The following is a 26,081-nucleotide window of genomic DNA, read 5'->3' on the forward strand; positions in this document are numbered from 1 at the left end:
TTAGTACAGTGCTCTGCACACAGTAAGAGCTCAATAAATACCATTGATTGATTGAGTAGATGTGAAGCTGGACTCTTCGAGCCTCCCTTGTGCCAGGGGAGAGTCAACTGGCTGGGATGCATCAGGAAGGTGGTTGGATGTGGCTCCACTGGTGGGGGGCATTAAGGAAGCAGTGTGACTTAGTGGAAGGAACTTGGGCCTGAGAGTCAGAGGACTTCAATTCTAAACCCATTCTGCCACTTGCTTGCTGTGTGACCCTGGACCCTGGACTTTTCTGAGCCTCAGTTTTCTCATCTGTAAAATGAGGATTTGTTAACTGTTCTCCCTCCCCATTAAGCTGTGATTCCTGTGTGGGATAGGGGCTTTATCCTAATTGATTATCTTGTATCTAACCCGACACCCAATACACCATAAGCACCTAAGAAATACCACAGTTAGGGGGCAGGAGACTAGGGGTTGAGCTGAGCTGCCAATTCCTTTCCCAATTATCCCAGTTCTTGGGATGGGACTAAAGCATTTAGCTAAAGAAGGAGAGGACCAGGCAGCCCTTCCTCAAAAAACCTCTCCCACCTGTCTGTTTCACCCCATTTTTCCACTTTCTAATGGGGAAGACCAACCAACCCTCACAGACAGAACAAAGAGGGACAGTGGGGAAGGCGGGACAGAATCAGCATGCTTGTGCACAAGGAAAAGTTCTCTCATTATCACTGGGAATTTATTACTGGCTCTTCATCAGCTGCCCTCATACCCCCTTAGGTGGGTACTCAGAGGGTCTATCAAGGAGAGGCAAGGACTGGAGTGAGTAATAATAATAATTGTGGTATTTGTTATGCACTTACTATATGTCAAGTACTATTCAAAGTGCTGGGTAGATACAAGGTAATCAGGTTGGAAACAGTCCCTGTCTTATTTGGGTCTCACTATCTTTCTTAATCCCCACTTTATAGATGAGGGAACTAAGGCACAGAGGAATGAAGTGACTTGCCCAAGGTCACAAAGCAGACACGTGGCAGAACGGAGATGAGAACCCACAACCTCTGACTCCCAAGCTCGTGCTCTTTTCACTAGGCCAAACTGAGGACAAGGCAAGCTGAGGAGGGAAGGAGAGGCAGGATGCTGTAGAGACTGGGGAGCGGCAGAAAGGTGTAGAGGAGTCTGGGGAAGGGAACCAAAGCCTCCAGGTGGGAGTCAGAGGCTTCCTTAAGGGGTGGCCAGCAGTAGAGCACTGTACAATGAAAATAGGAACCTGAAGTTCCCCCCCACCCCCCCACCGCCCCCCTGCCACACAGGAGCTTCCACAGCTGCCAGAGGAGGAACAGAAACCACAGACAAACAGACAGACAGGCTGACAAACAGGGGCTGGGGCTGTCAGGGCAAGCTGAAGTCAAGGCTTCACCACCCAGCAGGGTGGGGAGAGCTGAGGTCAGAGAGAAGAGGGTTCAGTTTAGCTGGGCCTTTCATCCTGGGGGTGGAAGGGGAGCTAGAACAGAATCCCAGCCCCTACCTCCCAAATTGAACCCACAACCCCAATTTTGTGCAGGAGCAAGGAGGAGGCCAGCTATGAGCCCAAAGAGCAGCATTCCTCATGGAGAGCCCTATGTGTACTCACCAGTGATAATAATAATGGTATTTGTTAAGCACTTACTATGTGCCAGGCACTGTTCTAAGAGCTGGTTCTAAGGACCAGTCGGGGCTCCTCATCCCCTTTCTTCCTCACAGTCACAGTCCCACCCTGGGGCAGGGAAATGGGGACAGCCAGCTACCCACCTGCTGCCAGGTGGTTCAGAAGAACCCCATCTTCTTCACCCCCTGCACCCCACCCCTGGCCCTGGCCTGGCCCCTAAAACCCTCTTTGCCTCCAAAGCTGGGTGATTCTCTTGGAAAGATCCAGCCAGCCCAAACTCATCTGAGTCAGCAGGCCCAGGCTCGTGTCGGACTTCTCATGAACAAGTCTCCTTTGTCTCTGGTCCCTCTGATGCCTCTCTTCCTCTTCCCAAACTCAGATGTTCCCATTTCATCACTATCTAGGCCAGAAATTTCAGCATTATCCTTGACCCTGAACTCAATTCCTCCCACATCCCGCTCGCTTTCTGGTCCCCACCTCCAGCTCGGGTCCCTCCAGCTGACCCTTGCTGGGCCAAAAGCCTTATACACGCCTTAATCATCCTTGGCTCCAAGCACAGTTCATGCAGGATGGGGGTTGGCGGAGAGGGGTGAAGAGTGGGGCCGGGCTGGAAAACCCCAGTCAGATGATTCTCCGACTTCTTAACCCTTGACCCATGAACTCTGCTCTCTCCCATGCTGGCCTCTTCTCTCTCAACTCTTCCTGGAATATGGAGCTTTCTCTCAGGTCCTGTGTGCTCAGCTTCCCTGCCTCCCTCACCTGCCTGCATCAGTCTCACCCCACCCCCCACTCAGAAAAATGCTCCCTCCCTCCCTCATCACGCCAGCTCTGGCCTAATTTTTGAGCCTTCCCTCCCTCACAGAGAACAACAGTATGTGGATGCCCAGGGAAGTGGGAGCCCATGAGGGGAGATAAGCATGTGGAGGCCCACATGTTTGGAGGTGGGGGTTGGATGTTGGGGGGCTTGAGCACTGGGGGACCTGAGAGTTGTGGCACAAGCCAGATTCTGACATTCTGGAGTGGGACCTTTGGTACTTTTGGTACTTAGGACATAAATCATTTCACTTGGATTAGAAAACAACCCCCCACCCCCCAATCTTGGAAAAGCGTTTCCTGGAGGAGTTCTGATTGCCAGCTCACCTGGACATGGGGAAGGCCCCTGGGGGAGACTAACCTGGTTCTCCACCCTTCTGGAGCACCTGTCCTTTTCTCCAGACTGTACAACCCTCCCTACCCTCTACCCAGCTGCTCCACAGACACTCTGCACCTTTTTTATTTTTGATGGCATTTATTAAGCACTTACTATGTGCAGAGCACTGTCCTAAGCGCTGGGGAGGTTACAAGGCGATTAGGTTGTCCCACATGGGGCTCACAGTCTTAATCCCCATTTTGCAGATGAGGTAACTGAGGTCCAGAGAAGTTAAGTGACTTGCCCAAAGTCACACAGCTGACAACTGGCAGAGCCGGGATTTGAACCCATGATCTCTGACTCCAAAGCCCGGGCTCTTTCCACTAAGCCACGCTGCTTCTCTTCCCTCCCCTTGTACTGCCTTCTTAGTAAGCCCTCTCGTCAGTGGCGGCTGCCCACAATAGGTCCTCTAGACTGTAAGTTCATTGCAAGCAGGGAATGTTTCTGTTTATTGTTATATGCACTCTCCCAAGTGCTTAGTCCAGTGCTCTGCACACAGTAAGTGTTCAATAAGTACCATTGACTGACTGAATAGTTCAGGCCTATTCATGCAGCCCAGACTGAGAGACACCACAGCACTGTTGTCACCCAAGGCACAGCCATCAAACCTTCGGTCCTCTGAGGGGCAGGTGATGTTCATTTCTGGGAATTAATCAATCATATTTATTGAGCGCTTACTTTGTGCAGAGCACTGGATTAAGTGCTTGGGAGAGAACAGTATAACGGAGTTGGTAGGCATGTTCCCTGTTCTCATTGATCTTACAGAGTAGAGGGGGAGACAGACTTTAATATAAATAAATAAATTACTCATATGTACATAGTGCTGTGAGGCTAAAGGAGGGGTGAATAAAAGGAGCAAATCCTAGTGCAAGGGCCACACGGTAGGGTGTGGGAGAAGAAGAAATGAGAGTTGTCAGGGAAGGCCTCTTGAAGGAGATGTGCCTTCAATAAGGCTTTTAAGATGGAGAGAGTAAGCTTTTTGTAGGTAAGGAATGTGTCTACCAACTCTGTTATATTGTTATAGTGTATTCCCCCAAGTGCTCTGCATGCAGTAAATGCTCAATACATACAACTGATTGATTATCTGAGAGCAATTTTAGCGATTAAACCATCAGCTTTTAGCATAGCGTCAATGGGCAAGCTGTGGACGTGGCAAGAGGGAAGTGGGAAAGGAATTAAGCAACTGGGAGAGTAGTAAGCGCTTAACAAATACCATTATTATTACTACTACTATTACTATTATTATTATTAATTATTATTACAAACAAAGAGGCCCAACGCAGGCAGGGAGAGGAGCCTGCGGCTTGGAAAAATGGAAAAGATCCGCCCTCCGGCCTCGGCACTGAACCCACGCATTGGATTGCATTTCTACAGAACATTCCCTGGCGCAGAAATACACTTCCACCTTTCGTCCCCGGGAGCTCTTTTTTTAATTAAAAAAAAAAAAAGAAGGAAAGCAGAGCTGGGCAGATTCTGCTAGGAACAGCATTGTCTCCCGTGGCAGGCCTGCGGGGCTGAACAGTGAGCTCGGAGCTCCCTCCTCTGGTCGCAGCCCACCCTGCGTCGCCATTAGTTACACTGTACTATCCCCACCTTCACAAAGCCTTCTTGAAGACACATCTTTTTCAGGAAGCCTACCCTGATTAAACCCTCATTTCCTCTTCTCCCACTCCCTTCTGCGTGTCCCTTGAACTTGGATTTTCTCCGTTTATTCATTCATTCGTATTTATTGAGCACTTACTGCATGCAGAGCACTGGACTAAGTGCATGGGAGAGTACAATATAATAACAGACACATTCCCTACCCAAACCTAGCTTCCAGGCTAGAGAGGGAGTCTACTACAGTCTAGAGTCCAACCCCAGCGCCACTTCTTCAAGATCTCCAGGGCTATTTTCTCTGGATTTTTATTCTCAGCAGTCCAGGGAAGGGCCCCCACTCACCTTGAAGCCCCTTCCCACAGTTCAGGCCTCCAAAACCTCCCGGCTATAGCAGGGAACGTCAATCAATTGTATTTATGGAGCACTTACTGTGTGCAGGACACTGTACTAAGTACTTGGGAGAGTACAATATAACAATAAACAGATATGTTCCCTGCCCTCAACAAGCTTACAGTCAAGCAGAATGTGTCTGTTATTATTGTATTTCATTCTCCCAAGCACGTAATACAGTGCTTTGCACACAGTAAAAGCTCAATAAATATGATTGACGGATGGACTTGACTCCCAGCCTCCTGTCTCACCTGGATTTCCTGGATGGGCTGGAGTCTTAGGACTAGGGGAAGGAGAAGCCAGAGAGTTGCCTTCTCACCTGGGGTGACCCACTGCAGGAGAGCTGTGGTGCTTTGAACTGCCCTTCCCTCCTCTCTCCTCCCCCTACCTCCCCACCAAGACCCTGTCACCCACCCAGGATGAAAGGACTTGGGCTAAATGGGAGGATTTCTGTCTGATACTGGAGGGCAGATTCAGTCTAAGACTCAGTCTCAGATGCAGGGAGACGGACCAAAGCCATTTTCCAATGGTTTTGAATTATAAAACAGTCTGAGGACTTTTTCCCATTTTCTTGCCATTGACACATCAATAACAGTTTGGGTCTTCCTACTGGATCTGCCATGTTCTACTGGGAAGCAACATAGCCAAGTGGATAGATCACCGGCCTGGGAGTGAGAAGCTGGGGTTGGTTCTAACCCCAGCTTTGCCACTTGTCTGTTGTGTGACTTTGGGCAAGTCACTTAACTTCTCTGTGTCTCAGTTACCTCATCTGCAAAATGGGGATTGAGTGTGAGCCTCATATGGGGCATGGACTGTGTCCAACCTGATTATCTTGTATCTACCCCATTGCTTAGTGCAGTGCCTGGCATATAGTAAGCTCTTAACAAATACCATAAAAAATAAACAAATAAAAATGCCTGGGTTTAAGGTCCTTGGACTCTCAAGTCCTCAATTAATCATACTTATTGAGGGCTTACCACATGCAGAGCAGTGTACTACGTGCTTGGGAGAGTACAGTATAACAATATAATAGACATATTCCCCGCCCACAACATCCTCGTGGCCTGAACTCCAGTGAGGGCGGGCCCAATTCTCTGAGGAACGTCTTCCTAATCTTCTGGGGACAGGAAGGGGGTGGCAGCTTGGAAGAAGATGATTTTTTCAAACAGCAGCTTGTTTTCCTTGGACTCTACACCAGTGCAGCTGTGGCTGTGGCCTGCTTGCTGGTGTGATGAGGGAGGCTCCTGGGACCATGTTCTTCACAAACACTGGGGAGGGGGGTGGGACACCAGATGAGTTAGTCCCCGCTTGGGGTGGGGGGTAGGGTCAGAAGGTGGTGGTGGGGAGAGGGAAGAGGAGTTAACTTAATAATAATACTAATGGTATTTGTTAAGTGCTTACTATGTGCCAGGCACTGTACTAAGTGCTGGAGTGGATACAGGCAAGTCGGGTTGGACAAAATCCCTGTCCCACTTGGGGCTCATGGTCTCAATGCCCATTTTACAGATGAGGTAACTGAGGCACAGAGAAGTGAAATGACTTGCTCCAAGTCACACAGCAGGTGGAGCCGGGATTTGAACCCATGACCTTCTGATGCCAAGGCCCATGCTCTAACCGCTACACCAAGCTGCTTCTCTCGTTACCTTGTTGGAGAAGGGAAGCTTTTGTCCCAAGCCCAAGCAGGAAGACCTTTGCTTTTTCCAGTGGGCAGTGCCCATGGAGGCTCATATCGCCTAGCTGCAGACGGAGCCCCGTGAGAGGACCACAATGCCAACCTAGGGCAGGGGCAGCAGGTAGCCCCACAAAACTGAAATCAAACTAAAACTGGCCAAGGGATACCTAGGCAGTAGGGAGGCTGTTGATGGCCCTAGACTGTAAGCTCACTGTGGGTAGAGAATGTGTCAGTTTATTGCTATATTGTACTTTTCCAAGCATTTAGTACAGTGCTCTGCACACAGTAAGCACAGTTGACTTACTGGCTGACTGCATTCTGATGAGGATACCTCAGGACAACAAACATGTAATCCCAGTTACATATGCAGCCTAATGGGTTGGTCAGACTTTTTTTTTTAAGGCATTTGTTCAGCACTTTCTATGTGCCAGATACTATACTAAGCGCTGGGGTAGAGATAAGATAATCAGGTTGGATGTAGCCTCTGTCCCACATGGGGTCTCAGTCTTAATCCCCATTTAATGGACGAGGTAATTGAGCCACAAAGAAGTGCAGTGACTTCCCAAAGTCACACAGCAGACAAGTGACAGAGCTGGGATTAGAACTCAGATCCTCTGACTCTTAGGCCATGATCTTTCCAAGCTGCTTCCTCTGCCATTTTGCAGAAGGGTACCAATTTTGAGAGAATCTAAAGCATTTCCCTTCGAGGACCCCTGAACCCCTCACTTGCTTCAGACCCTTTGAATCCTTTCACAGGACTGGGATGATTCCAGTACCGAGACTGAACTAGAGAACTAGGCGGCAGGAGCCATGGGGAAAGGGCTGGAAATGTTGGAAATGGATATAAAAATAACCAGAACCATATCGGGCCCGGACAGGGGACAGACCAGGTGGAAACTGGGCTGTCTGGTGCAAAAACGGATGACTAGCCGCCGGGGAGACTTGTGTGGTTCTAAAACGGGTTCCTTGTTCCTGAACTCCAAATGAACCCAGAGACCCTTTCCTGATGGTGTGGGATCTGTGGTCACTGAAGGAGATTATTCTGTTGTGCCTAGCCCTTCCTGACCCAAGTCCTTTCTTGGCAGCAGTAATCCTCTTTCTAAGAGGGTTCGTGTCTGCCCGAGTGGGCGACAGGATGAGGAGGCCGGTGTTCTCGGCAGAGTAAGGAGTCGGGAGAGAAGTGGTGTGGCTTAGTGGAAAGAACATAAGATGGAGAGTCAGAAGACAAAGTTTCTGATCTGAGGCTCTGCCACTTGTCTGCTGCCTGACCTTGGACAAGTCACCTAACTTCACTGTCCCTCAGTTTCCCCTTTGAATAATGGAGATTTAGAAAATCTGTTCTCCCTCCCACTTAGGTTGCGAGAGCTCTGTGGGCCAGGGTCCATGTCTGGTGGGTTTATATTGCATCTACCCTAGTGCTTAGCACAGTGCTTAGCGTAATATGGGGATTGAGACTATGAGCCACATGTGGGACAGGGATTGTGTCCAACTTGATTTGCTTGTATCCACCCCAGCATTTAGAACAGTTTCTGGCACATAGTAAGTGTTTAACAAATGCCATAATTATTCTAAGTATTTAATAAATACCACAATTATTATTAAGATAGGAGGCAGTGTGTGACATCTCAAAGAAGTTGTGGGGTGAAGCTCGTTTTGGGCAGGGGATGTGTCTGTTTATTATTACATTGTACTCTCCCAAGTGCTTAGTACAGTGCTCTGCACACAATAACCATTCAATAAATATGATTGACTAGTATTTATTTAGTATTTATTTATTTATTTATCATTGGTGTTTACTGAGTACTTACTCTGTGTAGAAAACTTTACTAAGTGCCTGGGAGAATACAACAGCATAAACAGACAGGATCCCCTTCCCTCAAGAAGCTTTCTGTCCTCTACACTCTGAAGAGGTTGGTTGGGTGGACCTTGCTCTGGGCTGGGGTCAAGGGGACCCCAGTTAGAGTGCTGACCATCCCTCCAAATCTGGATCGACCAGGTCATATTCATTCATATTTCCCAGGCTCACGGTCACACAACAGACAAGTGGTGGGGGGCTTCTGACGCCCAAGCCCATACTCTAACCGTTAGGCCATTCTGCTTCTCAACTTTACTTCTCTACTGTGCCTCAGTTCCCTCATCTGTAAAGTGGGGATGAAGACTGTGATCGCCCTGTGGGACAGGGCCTGTGTCCAACCTGATCATCCTGTATCTATCCCAGTGCTTAGTACAATGTTTGACACATAAGTGTTCAACGAATACCTCTATTATTATTATTATTATTACTGACCCCAACCTGAGCCTCTGGCCTAGTTTAAACCATTTCTGTGCATCAGTGGCAGGAGGCTTCTTGGAGCTGCCCTGAGGGGCAAGCAGGGCTGCTGACCACAGCACTGAAAACAACCATCATGGAGCATTTATCCCAAATACTCTGAGAGGAGGAGGCAGGAAGAGGGTCGGCCCTTCCCACGTGTGCACCACTATAAATGGAAGACCAAAATTACAAAAAGTGTTGTAAAAAAATCTCACTCCATGTGAGGCCATCCTGCCCTTCAGAGTAGAGGTTCGGGAAGAGGCGAGTGAAAGAGAAGTTGTGTGTGCGTGTGTGTGCGTGTGCGTGTGCGTGTGCGTGTGTGTGTGTGTGTGTGTGTGTGTGCAGGACCACCCTGTCAAGTCAACCCCACTTCAACTGAGAAACCAAACCAACAGGTGCTGTATTGTTTTAATGGCCTGCCAGTTTGCTCCCAGCCATGTGGGCTGGAGTGGAGGGTCAGTCAGTTTGTCAGTCAATCGTATTTATTGAGAATTTGCTGTGTCCAGAGCACTGTGCTAAGTGCTTGGGAGAGTACGGTACAACAATCAACAGACACATTACCTGCCCATAACAAGCTTGCAGATCAGAGGTGGGGTGGAGGAGGAGGGAAGGCAGGAACTGGCTAATGGAAGTAGATGGGATTTCAGCCCAGCTTTTATTAATAGTGACAACAATAACAGTAATGATAATAATAGTGGTACTTGTTAAGCGCTTACTATGTGCCAACCACTGTACTAAGCAGTTGGTAGATACAATAACAAGCAGATAAAAAGAGTATGGTTGCCACTCTCTAAGAATCATCCTGGACATGTCTATTGGTGACTTCTAAATCGTTCCCCAGGGGTTGAGCAGGAGAACTTTCTGCCCTCCCTGAGTGAGCAGAAACCCAAATTGTTCACAAGTTTGAAAGCAATGGAGTGATTTCTTTCTTCTTTTAATGGTACTTGTGAAGCCCTTACTATATGCCAGACACTGTACTAAGAGCTAGGATAGATACAAGTTAATCAGGTTGGACACGGTCCATGTCCCATATTGGACTCAGAGTCTTAATCCCCATTTTTTAGGTAAGATAACTGAAGCACAGAGAAATTGAGTGCATTGCCCAAGATCACACAGCAGACAAGTGGCAGAGAGGGAATTGAACCCAATTCCTGCTGACTTCTAGGCCTGTGCTCTATCCACTAGGCCACGCCATTTCTCTAAATTTCAAAATGAATAGTGCAAGACTGGTGCTCAACATATATAGTGAGGGCTTAACAAATACCACGGAAAAAACTTTAGAAGTCTAAGGGATAGCAGTCCACCACCTCTCACCCTCCTAGCTCACCTCATTTCTCTCCTAAAACTCAGGCCACACACTTCACTCCTCTAGTGCTAACCTTCTCAATGTGCTTCAATATCACCTGCCTCACTGCCAAGCCCTAGCTCATGTCCTGCCTCTGGCCTGGATCAATTTGCCTCCTCAAATCTGACAATTACCCTCCCCCTGCTTCAAAGCTTTATTGAAGGTATATCTCCTCCAAGAGGCCTTCCCAGACCAAGCCCCATTTTTCCTCATCTCCCACTCCCTTCTGGGTCACTCTGACTTGCTCCCTTTGCTCTTCCCCCTTCCCAGCCCCACAGCACTTATGCCAACTTGTACTTCCCAAGCACTTAGTACAGTGCTCTGCACACAGTAAACACTCAATAAATATGATTGCATGAATGAATGAATGAATGAATGTACATATCTGTCATTTTATGTATTTGTATTGATGTTTGCTCCCCGACTCTAGACCGTAAGCCCATTGTGGGTAGGGAATGTGACTGTTTATTGCTGTAATGTACTCTCCCATGCGCTTAGTACAGTGCTCTGCACACAGTAAGAGCTCAATAAATATGATTCAATGAATGAATGTATGGGAAGGAAGCTAATATCCGTGTCCCCCACTAGACTGAAAGCTGCTTGAGAGCAGGGATTGGTCCTACCAACTGCATTGTTTTGTATTCTACCAAGCTCTGTGTCCAGCCTGATTTGCCTGTATCCACCCCAGGGTTTAGTACAGTACATAGTAAAAGCTTAACAAATATCATTATTATTATTACAGGGGAAAGTCCCCAGGTGGTGGCCCAATTTCTCCAGCCTTCAGCCTTGTCCATTCTGGGGAGCCAGGATGGCCACCATGGCCAGCTCTACTTTGGAGCTGCTCTCTCTACCAGCCTAGTTCATGGCCTCCAGCTTGCGTGCCTCCCGAGCCTTCCTGTGAACCTCCCCCTCCTCCTCTCTGCTTCCCAATTTCATCCTTCTACTTCCTTTTCCGACCTCCGCCATCCTCCAGTGACCCCTGCCCTCTCCCCTAATCCTCCAGCTTTTTAGGCACAGACCTCTTCATTCATTCATTCAATCATTCAATCGTATTTATCGAGTGATTACTGTGTGCAGAACACTGTACTAAGCTCTTGGGAGAGTACAAAACAGAAATAGACAGACACATTCTCTGCCCACCATGAGCTTACAGTCTAGAGGCAGGTAGACAGACATTAATATAAATAAATAAATTACAGATATGTACATAAGTGCTATGTGATTGGGAAAGGGGATGAATTAAAGGGAGCAAGTCAGGTTGAACCAGAAGGGAGTGGGAGAAGAGGCTTAGTCGTGGAAGGCCTCTTAGAGGAGATGTGCCCTCAATAAGGCTTTAAAAATGGGGGAGAGTAATTGTCCATTGGATTTGAGGAAGGAGGGCATTCCAGGCTAGAGGTAGGACATGGGCGAGTGGTCAGGGCGAGATAGACAAGATTGAGGCAGAGTGAGAAAGTTAACATTACAGAGGCAAAGTGTGTGGGCTGGGTTGTAGTAGGAGAGTAGTGTGGTGAGGTAGGAGGGGTTAAGGTGATTAAGTGCTTTAAAGCCAATGGTGAGGAGTTTTTGCTTGATGTGAAGGGATGGGCAACCACTGGAGTTTCTTGAGGAGTTTCTTGCATTCTCCCCTGCCTCAGCAGTTAGTGGACAGGTCACCACCAGAGTAGGGTTACAGAGAACTCCCTCCCCCTCCATCTGTTTTGTGTTGGAAACCAACAGCTGCCTCAAGCCCCCCCAGGATTGAGCCGATCTGCTCCAGCAGCCAGAGCTCTTCATTTGTGCATTTCCGGACCCCGGCCCGGCCTCAGGAAACTAACCCCATCAGCCGTGTTCAGGACTTCACCCCAGACCCGGGGGACCTGGGAGGTGAACCGGAGTCCAGTTATTAAGGAATAGCGAGGGGAGAACTGAAACACCTGGGCTCCCCCGGCCCCCTCCCTGACCTTCCGCCCCTTTTCTCCGCCTTGGGGGAGCCCTTCTGCATCAAGCCATCCTGGCCAGCCTGTCACAAGCCTACTCCTCCTTATTCTGAAACCAAGCAGCCCCATAAGCAATCAATCCACAGTATTTATTGAGCACTTAGTGTGTACAGAACACCATACTAAGCCCTTGTGAGAGTACAGTAGAAAAGAGTAGGTTTAGACTATCTCTGCCCACGAGAAGCTTACAGTCTACAGGGGGTTATAGCCCATAGGTTAACTGAACACACCTTGGCACGGCGTATTGGCAAGAGCAAGGACTTGGGAGTCAGAAGGTCACGGGCTCTAATCCCGACTCTGCCCCTTGTCTGCTGTGTGACCTTGGGCAAGTCACTTAACTACTCTGGGCCTCAGTTCCCTCATCTGTAAAATGGGGATTGAAAATGTAAGTCAAATATGGGACAGGGACTATGTCCAACCCGATTTGCTTGTATGCATCCCAACACTTAGTAGTGCCTGGCATATAGTAAGAGCTTAACAAATACCATAATAATAATAATTACTATTATTATTATTATTTGCCCTTTCCCCTTGGCTGCAGGACGTGAGCTTATGCAGAACCTGAACATATGTAGAACTGGAGTGTACACAAACTTGGGTGTATGGAGAATCTGAGTGTATGTAGAACTTGGGTGTTTGCAGAACCTGTGTGTATGCACACAGTAAGTGCTCAATAAATACGATTGAATCAATGAAGTAACCTGAGCACATGCAGAACCTAAGCAGACATAGAACCTGGGAATACGCAGAACCTAGGCATACACAGAACCTGGGTGTACACAGAACCTGAGCATATGCAGAACTTGAGCCTACACAGAACCTGGATGTACATGCAACCTGAGCCTAAACTGAACCTTGGCATATGTAGAACCTGGTTGTAACATAAAACCTGGGTGTACGCAGAACCTGGGCATATGCAGAACCTTGGTGTATACAGAACCTGGGCATTCACAGAACCTGGGTGAACGCATAACCTGGGCACATGCAGAACCTGAGGGTACACAGACCTAGACATTGCAAAATGAGTTACTACGGTAATTCACAGCAATTAAACACTCCGTGAGTTCAGCTCCTCCCCTCAGTGAAGTTTGTGGCCAGGGTCCACAGGCTGCAGTGATCTCTCACATACGGCCTCTGAGCCGGTGGAGTCCACTCTGCCCTGCAGGAGCATGTCCGAGTCCTCTCCGGACGGCCCAGGTCTTGGCCCCTGGAGAGTGGCTGCTTCTCCTGACCACCTGCTCAATGCCCCACTATCAGCCCCATCCTGGAGGTGCTCTGGGAACTCAAAGAGGTGCTCTACCAACGCTGCTCTCTAGAGGAGGACCTGGATACTTTGGGCCCAGGGGTCAGTTTCACATTTGGCACTCAGCCTATCTCTTCTCCTTCAGGGCTCCTTACCTAGGAAAAGGTGAGGATTGGGAGGCAGGTGGACTCCCAATTAATGCTGCGACCTTGTTGAGGGACCGACCCGCTGATCTCCAAGTACGCTGTCTGGTGAGCCCCCCAGACTGACCTAGTTTGGCCAGTCCAAGTGCCCGTCTGGACCCGGGACAGCTGTACACTTTTCCATCCCTACTGTAGGCTGACTGACCGACTGATCCTGCAGGAAGGCTTTCCATGCCCCATACCCATCCAGCCAAACCCTGGCTCTCTGCAGCCATGGGAAACCCCCATTTCAGCCCCATTTTCTTCTCTCCTAAAGTACCATCATCAGCATCATCACTGGTACTGATAGAGCCCCTAATTCATTCATTCATTCATTCAAGTACTAAGCGCTTGGGAAGTACAAGTCAATGTGGTCAGAGCATTGTACTGAGCACCATCTCAGAGCACCATCTCAGAGCATTGTACTGAGCACCATACTGAGCACCATAAGGAGAAGCAGCATGGTTCAGTAGAAAGAGCCCAGGCTTTGGAGTCAGAGGTCATGGGTTCAAATCCCGGCTCCACCAATTGTCAGCTGTGTGACTTTGAGCAAGTCACTTAACTTCTCTGGGCCTCAGTTCCCTCAACTGTAAAATGGGAATTAGTACTGTGAGCCCCACGTGGGACAACCTGATCACCTTGTGACCTCTCCAGCACTCAGAACAGTGCTTTGCACATAGTAAGTGCTTAATAAATGCCATCATTATTTATTTATTTATTTATTTATTTGAGTGCAGAGCACTGTAATAATAATAATAACAATGGCATCTATTAAGTGCTTACTATGTGCAAAGCACTGTTCTAAGCATTGGGAAGTTTATAAGGTGATCAGGTTGTCCCACCTGGGGCTCACAGTCTTAATCCCCATTTTACAGATGAGGGAACTGAGGCACAGAGAAGTTAAGTGGCTTGCCCAAAGTCACACAGCTGACAATTGGCAGAGCCGGGATTTGAACCCATGACCTCTGACTCCCAGGCCCGGGCTCTTTCCACTGAGCCACCCTACTTTTCTACTGCACTGATCATAGTTCATGTTTGGAACACTCTACTAGAAGTTGGGTTATCTATCTGAATTCTCTAAGTGAGTCACGGGGGCTAGGTGGAATGGCCCCTGGATGCTATGTGTTAGGCACTGATATTTCCCTATAAATGCTGTAGAACATAAAGTTCAGAACCTGTTGCCAAACCTCCCTGGCCCTCCACCCTTCAGCCTTGATGACTCTGCTGGTGAAAGCCCTAGAATCACTTGAATCCAGGCCAGAACCTGGGCCCCATTGATCTATATCCGCGACTTCTGTTTGTCTTTCAAAATCACAATAGACTGATATCTTTCAACTTGTCCAAAAGAATACCTCCCTGTTTTTGATGGGGTCAACTGAGGAGGACCATTGAGCCCCTCTAAGCCTAATCAATCAATCAATCAATCAATTATATTTATTGAGCACTTACTCTTTGCAGAACACTATACTAAGCACTATACAATAATAATAATCAATCAATCAATCAATCATATTTATTGAGTGCTTACTGTGTGCAGAGCACTGTACTAAGCGCTTGGGAAGTACAAGTTGGCAACATATAGAGACAGTCCCTACCCAACAGTGGGCTCACAGTTTAAAAGGGGGAGACAGAGAACAAAACCAAACATACCAACAAAATAAAATAAATAGAATAGATATGTACAAGTAAAATAAATAGAGTAATAAATATGTACAAACATATATACATATATACAGGTGCTGTGGGGAAGGGAAGGAGGTAAGATGGGGGGATGGAGAGGGGGACGAGGGGGAAAGGAGGGAAGGGGCTCAGTCTGGGAAGGCCTCCTGGAGGAGGTGAGCTCTCAGTAAGGCCTTGAAGGGAGGAAGATGTAGCTTGGCGGATGGGCAGAGGGAGGGCATTCCAGGGCCGGGGGATGACGTGGGCCGGGGGTCGATGGCGGGACAGGCGAGAATGAGGTACGGTGAGGAGATTAGTGGCAGAGGAGCGGAGGGTGCAAGGTGGGCTGTAGAAGGAGAGAAGGGAGGTGAGGTAGGAGGGGGCGAGGTGATGGAGAGCCTTGAAGCCCAGGGTGAGGAGTTTCTGCCTGATGCGCGGATTGATTGGTAGCCACTGGAGATTTTTGAGGAGGGGAGTAACATGCCCAGAGTCTTTCAGAACAAAGACAATCCGGGCTGCAGAATGAAGTATAGGTTGAAGTGGGGAGAGACACGAGGATGGGAGATCAGAGAGAAGGCTGATGCAGTAGTCCAGACGGGATAGGATGAGAGCTTGAACGAGCAGGGTAGTGGTATGGTTGGAGAGGAAAGGGCGGATCTTGGCAACGTTGCGGAGCTGAGACCGGCAGGTTTTGGTGACAGCTTGGATGTGAGGGGTGAATGAGAGAGCAGAGTCGAGGATGACACCAAGGTTGCGGGCTTGTGAGATGGGAAGGATGGTAGTGCCGTCAACAGAGATGGGAAATAATGGCATTTATTAAGCACTTACTATGTGCAAAGCACTGTTCTAAGCGCTGGGGGGATACAAGGTGATCAGGTTGTCCCATGGGAGGCTCACAGTCAATCCCCATTTTACAGATGATGTAACTGAGGCGCAGAGAAGTTAAGTGACTTGCCCAAGGTCACACAGCTGACATTTGGCGGAGCCGGGATTTGAACCCATGACCACTGACTCCAAAGCCCATGCTCTTTCCACTGAGCCACACTGCTTTGGTACTTATTAAGCACTTACTATGTGCCAAGCACTTTCTAAGTGCTGGGGTAGATACAAGTTAACCAGGTTGGACAGAGTCCCTGTCCCACGTGGGGCTTACACTCTTAATCCCCATTTTACAGATGATGTAACTGAGGCCAGAGTAGTTAAGTGACTAGCCCAAGGTCACACAGCAGACGGGATTAGAACCGGAATTAGAACCCAGGTCACTCTGACTTCTAGGCCCATGATCTAACCACTAGGCCACACTTCTTCTCTATAATAGAGTTGGTAGACAAATTCCCTGCCCACAATGAGCATACAGTGTATCAATTAATCAATCAATCATATTTATTGAGTGCTTACTGTATGCAGAGCATTATACTAAGCATTTGGGAGAGTACAGTATAGCAGAATTGATAGGTTTGTTCTCTGCCCACAACAAGCTTATAGTCTATCAATGTATCAATTGATCATACTGATCATATTGAGTGCTCACTGTGGGCAAAACACTGTACTAAGTGGTTGGGAGAGTGCAATATAACAGAGTCGGTGCGGTGGACATGTTCCCTGCAGACAATGAGCTTATAGTCTAAAGGGGAACTTTCTGTTGCTTACAATGTGCCAAACATTGTACTAAGTATTGGGATAGAGACAAGGCAATCAGTTTCCACTTGGGGTTCACATTCAAAGTAGGAGGGAGAACAGGTTTTGAATCTCCATTTTGCAGATGAGAGAAACAAGCATAGAGAGCGAAATGACTTGTCCAAGGTCACACAGGAGATGTGGCAGTCAGAATTAGAACCCAGGTCCTATGACTCCCAGGCCCGTGCTCTTTCCACTAACCCTCCCTCGGAATTATTAAAAAATCCACTCACCAGCAGCTCTGAGATTCTCAGTAGGGAAGCCTGCCTCCTAAAATTCCTATCCTGTTGAATCCACACCCAGGCCTAAATCAGATGCCTTTGGACACTCTCTCCATTCCCTTCTCCACCCCTTCACCACCACTTTACTAATGGATAACCAGAATTTCTAGCTTATGCGGATTTCTAGTGGGTAGAGCACTGGCCTGCGAGTCAGAAGATCTTGGGTTCTAATTCCAGCTCTGTCACTTGTCTGCTGTGTGGCCTTGGGCAAGACACTTCACTTCTCTGGGCCTCAATTACCTCATCTGTAAAATGAGGATTGAGTCTGTTAGCCCCACTGATTTGCTTGTACCCACCTCAACGCTTAGTACAGTGCCTGGCACAGAATAAGCGCTTAACAAATACCACTATTATTATGATTATTGTTCTCTCTCAGAGCTAGCCCTTATGAGCTTGCAGAGGCCCTGGAAGGAAAATCTCAAGGAGTCTTTGAAAAATGACATTTGTGGAGCATGATTCACCCTTAGGAAATGGTGCGTTAATTTCCAGCCCTAATCCAGTCGAGATGGACGTGGTGATTGATAATGCTTTGGGAGCCGGCCTTTCTGGTCGACGTGTTCCGTTTCACCCTCCACTCACCTTGAGCCAGCTCCCGTTTCAAGAACAGGATCCTTGAGAGCTTTCCTCGCTCCTTGTGAAAGCTCCAAAACCCAACCCTAAAATGTTCAGTGTAAGCGGGAAGATCTTCCCTCCTGGAGTATACATATAGTTGTCCTTAATATTTTAAAAAGTCTCCTAGATTGTAAGCTCATTGTGGGGATAGAACATGTCTGAAAAATCTGTTTTATTGTACTCTCCCAAGCGCTTACTAACTGTACTACAGTGCTCTGAATATAGTCGGCACTCAATAAATACCAGTGAGGATGAAGACATGTTTGCCTATGAGTGCGTACATGGTTCTCCATTGTGTTGTTGTGCTTGTTTCAACCACTGATGCTGTTTCGTATTTTGCCTCAGTTGTGTTAAAGCCAAGGTCTAAGCTCTAGACTGTAGACCCTCTAGATTGCATGCTTGTTGTGGGCAGGGAACGTGCCTGGTATATTGTTGCATTGTACTCTCCCAAGCGCTTAGTACAGTGCTCTGAATATAGAAAGTGCTCAGTAAATACTATTGACTGAATGACTAACAAAAGTCTGTTGGTCACCTCATCTTCTGGCAGCTCAGATCCGGGCCAGATCACCACAGGCCAAGGTTACAGTGCTAGATTGTTCAGGAGAAAGTTCCCCCAGGGCAGAAACCCCGAACATAGGGGAGAGGAGATTCAGGGGACTGGGCAATCCTACTCGAACTTGACTGGGTTCAATCTGGAGTCAGCCTGTCTCAGCTAGGTAGACGTGAAGTCCGCGAGCCAAATCCAACACAGAATTCGGCTTCAAACCCTCTAGATGGTAAGCTCATTGTGGGCAGGGAGTGTGTCTGTTATATTGTTACATTATATTGTTATATTGTTAATAATGTTATACTGTACTCTCTCAAGCACTTGGTACAGTGCTCGGCACATAGTAAGTGCTCAATAAATTCGATTGACTGATGGACAGACCAATTTCAAAGCAACCCCCTTCCAGAGCATCAGCTGCCTGGTGGGGGACAGTGAACTAGTCCAATCGGGGAGTCCACCTCAGGCAGCTGCCTCTCAGAATAAAAATAAGACTACACAAACTCAACCTCGACCCACTGCTGTTTGGCCAACGCAGAGCAGGATCGAATGCCCCAAGCAGGCCCCGGCCAAGCCTCTGGAGACTCTGCGCTTTCCCAAGATGCACCAGGAGTCTGTGGCCAGGCCTCCCGAGAACCCTTGTCCCCTCCTAGGGTGCAGCAAACACCAGCAGGGGGAGAGGGTGATGTCCCACCTCCCCACAGGGACACACAACAATTCTGGGAAAGGAATATGAGTAATAGAAAGGAAGAAGAAAATAAACATCTCCAACTGGGCCGTATCCCCAGAACTGAAGGTCTTTAGAGAAAATAATGACAGAGGATCCACCACTGCTTTCTTGCAGAACTCTCTAACTCTTGCAGGAATCTAGTTTCCTCAGGGAAACTAAGGAATTTCAAACCAATTTGAAGGACACTCCTCCTTTCTCTGGGCCTTCAGGTCTCCCTAATTGACACCTGAGGGAGACAAAGGTGAGTCTGGTCTATGGGTCTGTTCCAAATCTACCTCAGTCTGCTACTCTTTTCATCCTACCCAACTTCCTGTGGGCCCGAACCCTCTGTATTAGCCACCCTCTGTGGGCTGGGGAAGAGGTGTTCGTTTGTGGTTGTGGTTGCTGTGGGCCACAGCCAGTGTTCAGTAGCTGCCCCTGCATTCCAGCGCTGTGGGATTTGGGGAATAGCAATTCCATGTCAGTCCCCCTCACACCCTTGAGGGTTTTGAAGATTTCAATCACACTCCCTCTCAGCCTACATCTTGCCTCATCTTCGGAGTCTGTCCTCCATGAGAAGCTGCCTCTATCTGTCTGATTGTCTTAGAGAAACAGCACGGCCTAGTGGATAGAGCATGAGCCTGGGAGTCAGAAGGACCTGGGTTCTAGTCCTAGCTCTGCCAGTTTTCTCCTGTGTGATACTGGGCAAGTCCCTTCTCTTCTCTGTACCTCAGTTACCTCATCTGTAACATGGTGATTTTGACTGTGAGCCCTATGAGGGACAGGGATTGTGTCCAACTTGATTATCTTGTATCAACCCCAGTGCTTAGAACAGTGACAGACACATAGTAAGTGCTTAGCAAATACCATAATTATTGGTATTACCACAATTGTGGTATTATCCAATTACCTTCTCCTTGACTTTTCCAGATCTTATATGTCCTTCTAAGTTGCTCCATCAGTCTGATCCTCGCTAAATTCATCTTCTCTGCACCTTCTCCAGACCTTGTATGCTTTGCCTGGCCAAGGGCTTTTTAGCTACTGGAAAAACTAAATATTTTCCACTGGTTCCTTGGAGAGTTTGCGAGATTGGGGGTTGCACTGGGGGTTGGCCACTTGGAGGATTTGTTGGGCTCAAGACCTGATCCACAGGCCATTCATACACCACTACCAGCCCTGACTCCCAACTCCATCAGCTCCCAGCTCCATCCACCAGCCAAGATGGCCAGGTGTCCAGCACACCCTGCTCCCAGCCCCAGGGGATTGGCTAGTGCACAGCAGGGATCCCTCCTGGCGAAGAGCTTGGGAAACTCAACTTTCAGGATTGGTCTTTTCCCCAAAACAGACAGAGATGTTCGCTTTTCATGGCCACTTTCTCCTCCCCTTTGGTCTTTCCTTAGTGGGAGGGATGTTTGAGTGACACAGGACACTGCCCCTCCCAGAGTCATGTGCCAGCTGCAATGCCCACTCCCCTCTGCCCCTGAGTAGGACACCCCTAGGAATGAACTGGCCCACATTTGTGGGGCTGCTGCTTACCTGGTAGGATGGCGAGGTGCACCCTCACTCCAGTGAGCTCTGGGGAAGAGGATCCTGGGGCTAGGGGACCATAAAGCCAATCGGGGAGGACATCAGCTTTTATGCCACCTGACAAAGGAAGAGGTTTGCCACTCCCTCCCATTACGCTGCCAAAATGCTCTAGACTAAGTTTCTTGTGGACAGGGAACATGTCTATCTTGTACTCTCCCAAGCGCCTAGTACAATGTTCTGCTCAATAAATACCTTGATTGATTTATCGATCATAAGATGTTATTACATTTGGCTGTGTGCATGTTGACTGGAACCCTTGAACCTCAAAGATGTGGTGTGGGGACCTCTGAATGCATGACCTTAGGCATGTCCCAGGATTCTGTATGCCTCAGTGCCCCCTGCCTTCCCCTGACATTGGGAGGTAGACAGGGGATGGGGACCTCATCTAAAAATTTCCACCTGTAGATTCTACCCCCCCTCTCAGGGTCACACCTGGAGAGTTTCCAGTCCTCTACCAGTCTCAACTATGGGACGGAAAGTAAAGCAGAGGCATAACCATTCCATTCCTAGATTGGGCAGTGGCTAGCAAGTGGAAGGCCATCTGCTACGAGTCAAAACTCACCCATGCTGGGCAGCAGCAACATGGGACAGAGTCAAGGGCAGAGACTTAAGTTTACTGAGCAGAAGGAGGAAATAGTAAACCACTTTCATATTTTGAACAAGAAAACTCTATGAATACACTATCAGAACGATTGCAAGTGGACATGGGGCATCTGGGAGAGATGTGCCCATCGCGCCGCTATGGGTTAGAGATGACTCAACGGCATAAGAGAAGACAAGATTCTTTCCCAGCACTTAGCACGGTGCTCTGCAGTAAGCACTCAATAAACAGTATTAGTATCTATTAATAATATATTAGTAAATATTACTAAATAATAGTCTATTAATAAATATACTACTACTATGAAGGAAGATGTGAAAATGGCAGTTGTGCAAATTAATCAACCAGTCAATTGTATCTTTTGAGCACTTACTGTATACAGAGCACTGTACTAAGTGTTTGGGAGCACTACAATATAAAAGAGATGGTAGAGATGTGTCCATGGAGTCGCTATGGGTCGGAGACAACTTGACAGCATAAGACAAGACAAGACTTGTCCCTGCCCACAGTGAGCTCACAGTCTAGACAGGTAGACAGATATTAATATAAATAAATAAACTACAGGTATGTACATAACTGCTGCAAGATCTCTCAAGAAAGATCTTATCTCCCCTTCTTGGTATCCCATGGCACCTAAAATAAAGCCATGCACTACTGAAAATACTGCTAAATAACTGTGCGGATTGAAGGATTTGGAATGGTTTTGATGATGGAATGACACAGGAAGTAATCACAGGAATAAGCACAATTCCATGTGCCCGGTGGTGGGGGACGGGGGAGATCTCTGCTGTCTCCCTTGTGTTCCCCTTCAACTTGGTTTTTATGGGGCAGTGCTGTGGGGGAGGGAATTGGGGAAGAGGGCAGTAGTTTTGGCAGGGCTTTACGGAGCATCCTTTCAATTCAAAGTATTATTCATGTGGGTTCAGTGTCATTTGGTAGGGGAGAGAGGGGACAGGGCTTGACATCTTAATATTCTCAGGGGCTGCTTCTGCTGCGGCTGGCAGTTTAGCAATTTAGGGCTCCATCTAGGTTTTTTTGCTATTGTTTGCTTTGTTTTTTAATGGTATTTGTTAAGAGCTTACTATGTGCCAGCCACTGTACTAAGTACAGGGGTCTCGTCTTTTGCCATCGCAAGATAATCAGATCGGACACATGGGGCTTACAGTCATAATTCCCATTTGACAGATAAGGTAACTGAGGCACAGAGAAGTGAAGTGACTTGCACAAGGTCACACAGCAGATATGTGGTGAAGCTGGGATTAGAAACCAGGTCCTATTGACCTCTAAGCCCATGCTCTAGCCCCCAAGACGTGCTGTTTCTCAATCTGTTTTCTTTTCTCACAGTCTAGGCCAGGATATTTTCCTGTCATCTCTGAGCCCTTGACGGGGCCCCCCATGGGAGACCTATGGAGAGAGGAACGTTGGGATGAATAAGATTGATGATGGCAGCTGAGGCGGAGGGAGCTTTGCAGGAGGAGCGGAGGTTGAGGGACCCAAGACAGCCCACCTGAGGGGCTCAAAGGGCCAGGAATCTCTCTTGCCTCAGCTCCCCCAAACAACTTGGGCAGCTTTCTCTGGGCCTGCTTCCCTAGGGGCCAGAGTCTTTCTGTTTGGACATTTTATTCTCTCCAAACACTCCCAAACAGATGGATCTCTCAACTCAACCTCTCAGATCCTGGCCTAAAAGGAAGCATGTCCTAGCGGAAAGAGCACAGGTCTGGGAGCCAGAGGATCCGGATTCTAAACCTGGCTCTGCCACTTGTCTGTTGTATAACCTCAGGCAAGTCACTTAACTTATCTGTGCCTCAATTACCTCATCGGTGAGGGGAGATTAAATACCCACTCTCCCTCCTCTTTAGACCTTGAGCCCCATGTGGGGCAGGACTTGGGTCTTATCTAATTATAAAGCATCTACCCTAGCCCTTAGCCCAGTACGTGGTACAATGTGAGTCCTTTATAAATATCGCTATAATTAATTACTATTATTAAGTCAGGCCTCTATTCTGAGCTATATCAACCCGTTGCCTGGAATGGCAGGCAGCTATATCAACCCGTTGCCAGGAGGTCTCTGTGGGTCTGAGGATTGGGCCACACCCCTTCCACACTGAGAGGACTCGGAAAGCCAGAGAACTCCTGCAGCATCCGGGAGACTGGAGAGGAGAGAGAGGAGGGGACAGAAACCTTGGAGATGAAAAATGGTCTCCACTCGACTTCCTGGCCGAGTCCAGGGTAGCTGGCAGGCTGGAAGGCTTCTAAAAATAACTAGAGCCTGAAACAGAAATGATGTGACACAAAAGAAGCGATTTCTCCATTCGGTCTCACAGGCTCCGCATGGTCCGGTCCGGCCGGACTGGGCTGGATTGGCTGGCCGCTCACAGGCTCCGCATGGTCTGGGCCGGCCGGACTGGGCTGGACTGGCCGGCCGGGTAGGTGATTACCCAGTATGGCACCCTTCCCGCTCTTTGACTCCCACAGCAGCTGGGCCTAGCTTCCCCAATCCTCCCCCCATCTCCCCACCTCCAGTTGTTTTGGGCCTTGGCTCTGCAGGACTGCGGCTCTCCGGCGGGGGCCGCTCGCCTCCGTGGCCTGGTCGCAAGGCTCAGAATAGGCTCTGACCTGTGGAACAGGCTCAGCGGGTGCAGATTCTTCCCAGGACCCAGGCGTCTTTGGGCACCCAACCACGTAGCAGAACGGCTGGCTGCCCCTCCCGCCACGGCTCCTGGCTGCACTCTGGCTGGCACAAAAGTGAGTTCTCCCCCACCCCACCCCCTGTTTCTGAGTGGGGAATGAATTGAGGGGCCTGGGAGGGAGGCGGAGGACAAGGTGGGGAGCATCCCCACAGCTGGGCAGGGGCTTGGCACCCTTGGTCTCTCTCTCTCTCTCTCTCTCAAGCGCACACACATCTATGGCCAGGGTCTTCCTTCAGGGCCCTTGAGGGGACATTAGGCCTTACATGCCCTGCTTATCCAGCTGATTCAAGTTTCTCCCCTGCCGAAGACAGATGGAGACAGTTCACATCCTGGGGCTACCCTCTGCCATTTTACATGGGGACAGAGCTGCAACCTACCCAAACCCTTCTGTGCCCCGAGCTCGAGAATTGAGCCAGCATGTCAGCCTGCCTGGGTCCCCGAGGGAGCCATCTCAGGCCCGGGGACTTGCCTAAAATCGGCCCTATGTCGGGGACACTTGTCAAGCCAGTTTGACCCCTGTTTTGGTGACCCCTTCGGGGCCGGGGCCATTTTCTTGGAAATCATACGGACTCCCCTCCAGGTTCCCCTTCCCCTTTCTCTCAGCCCCCACCAGTACCCCTGGGGCACCTGCAGCTGGAAGCAGGCTGTGGCTGCTTAAGATGGACCTGGCCAGCAGGAGCCTGCTTCCAACAGAGAATTGGGGTGGTGGGTGGAGAGGAGGGACCCTGGAATGGCCAGCTGCATACTCAGGCCCAGCTCTGGAAGGGCCAAGGTCAGCCAGTATAAAGCAAACAGCCAGCGGAACTCATGATGACCATTGGCAGAAAAGAATTTAGATCGAATGAGTAACTTGATCTTGATGGTGTTTGAGGGAGAGGTGAGGTGAGGGGAACGAGAGACACAGGCAGGGAGCCAGGGACAGAAAGAGTTAGAGACACCGAGACAGAGATACAGGAAGTTAGAGATGCAGAAAGGAGCCCAGAGATGCAGAGAGAGAGAGACAGAGATTGAGAGAAACAAGGGACTGGCTAAAGGAATTTCACATGGCTTAGGCCCACAAGAGGAAGCCTCTTTCCTTCTTCTGGCTGGGCCGTAAACTTTCTGTGTGACAACGGGCAAGTGATCTAACTTCTCTGGGCTTCAGTTCTCCGGGTCATAAAATATCCTCCTCATTGGGTTGGCATAGGAAATAAGAAAGAAAGATAGTTCTACTCCCCTTCCAAAATTCCCAGGACCTCATGGATGTTCAGGGAAGCAGTCTGGCATAGTAGAGAAGCAGCACGGCGTAATGGATAGAGCATGGGCCAGGGAGTCAGAAGGCTATGGGTTCTAATCACAGCTCTGCTACTTGTCTGCTTGTGTGCCCTTGGGTAACTCACTTCACTTCTCGGTGCCTCAGTTACCTCATCTGTAAAATGGGGATTAAGTCTGTGATCCCCATGAGGGACAGAGACTGTGTCCAACCCAATTTGTTTGTATTTACCCCAGTGCTTAGTACAGTACCTGACACATAGTAAACAATTAACAAATACTTATTATTATTATTATTATTATTATTATTATTATTATTATTATTATTATTAACTCCCAAACAGCCCCCGTGGGCGATTTTGAAAAGTTCCAAATACCTAGCTCGGGGAGGAGGGAGATGCAAACCTGGGAAGGGCCCGCTGGGGAGGATCAGAGAATGCAGCCTGGCCAGGTCTGGAGATTGTAACTTTCACAGCAGATTCCAAAAGGCTTTTGGAGGCTGCCAGGATGAGATGGCTAAAGCAGGAAAACAGCACTGTCAGACACAGTGCCATAGAGTTTGGTCTTGAGCGTTGAGTCCCGGTGATTTAATCCACTGGTTACAGGAAGAACATTTGGATTGGTGATGTGGGCTGGCTCCCATGGTGGACTTCCAGAAGTCTAGGACTGGATTTCTCTGTTTCAAGCTCAACCCTGTCCCTCGGAACATGCTGGGAGGAGGATTCAGCTTTCTGTCTCTGAAGCGAGACTGTTTTTCTCTAAGCATTAACCCAGAATTCCCTGTCTCCTCTATCTGGGGAAGACACTGATCAAAGCTGGGGCTTTGACATTCACTGATCAATGAAAGCCCAGCTGCCCAAGGGCTCTGATATTCTAAAATGGAAGCCAGAGGCAAGGACGGAATGTAAAGCATTCGTTTGTGTGCATGAACATATGTGC

General features: G+C 48.6%; 1 protein-coding gene across 5 annotated transcripts in view; it reads left to right on the top strand.

Annotated features, from left to right (window-relative positions):
* FGF1 (fibroblast growth factor 1) overlaps positions 1-26,081 on the top strand; it is a 75,091-nt gene that overhangs the window by 20,246 nt on the left and 28,764 nt on the right. Inside the window, exon 1 of one of the 5 annotated variants that reach the window (XM_038772839.1) lies at positions 23,398-23,627. The exons of 3 other annotated variants lie outside the window; for them this stretch is intronic. The gene's annotated coding sequence lies outside the window, so the exon portion shown is untranslated. Of the gene's footprint in view, positions 1-23,397; positions 23,628-23,828; positions 23,947-26,081 lie in introns of those variants that run through there. One more of the 5 variants, XM_038772837.1, reaches the window with a different exon arrangement.

The sequence above is a fragment of the Tachyglossus aculeatus genome, chromosome X1 (genome assembly GCF_015852505.1).
Source record: "Tachyglossus aculeatus isolate mTacAcu1 chromosome X1, mTacAcu1.pri, whole genome shotgun sequence".
Taxonomy (NCBI): Eukaryota; Metazoa; Chordata; class Mammalia; order Monotremata; family Tachyglossidae; genus Tachyglossus; species Tachyglossus aculeatus.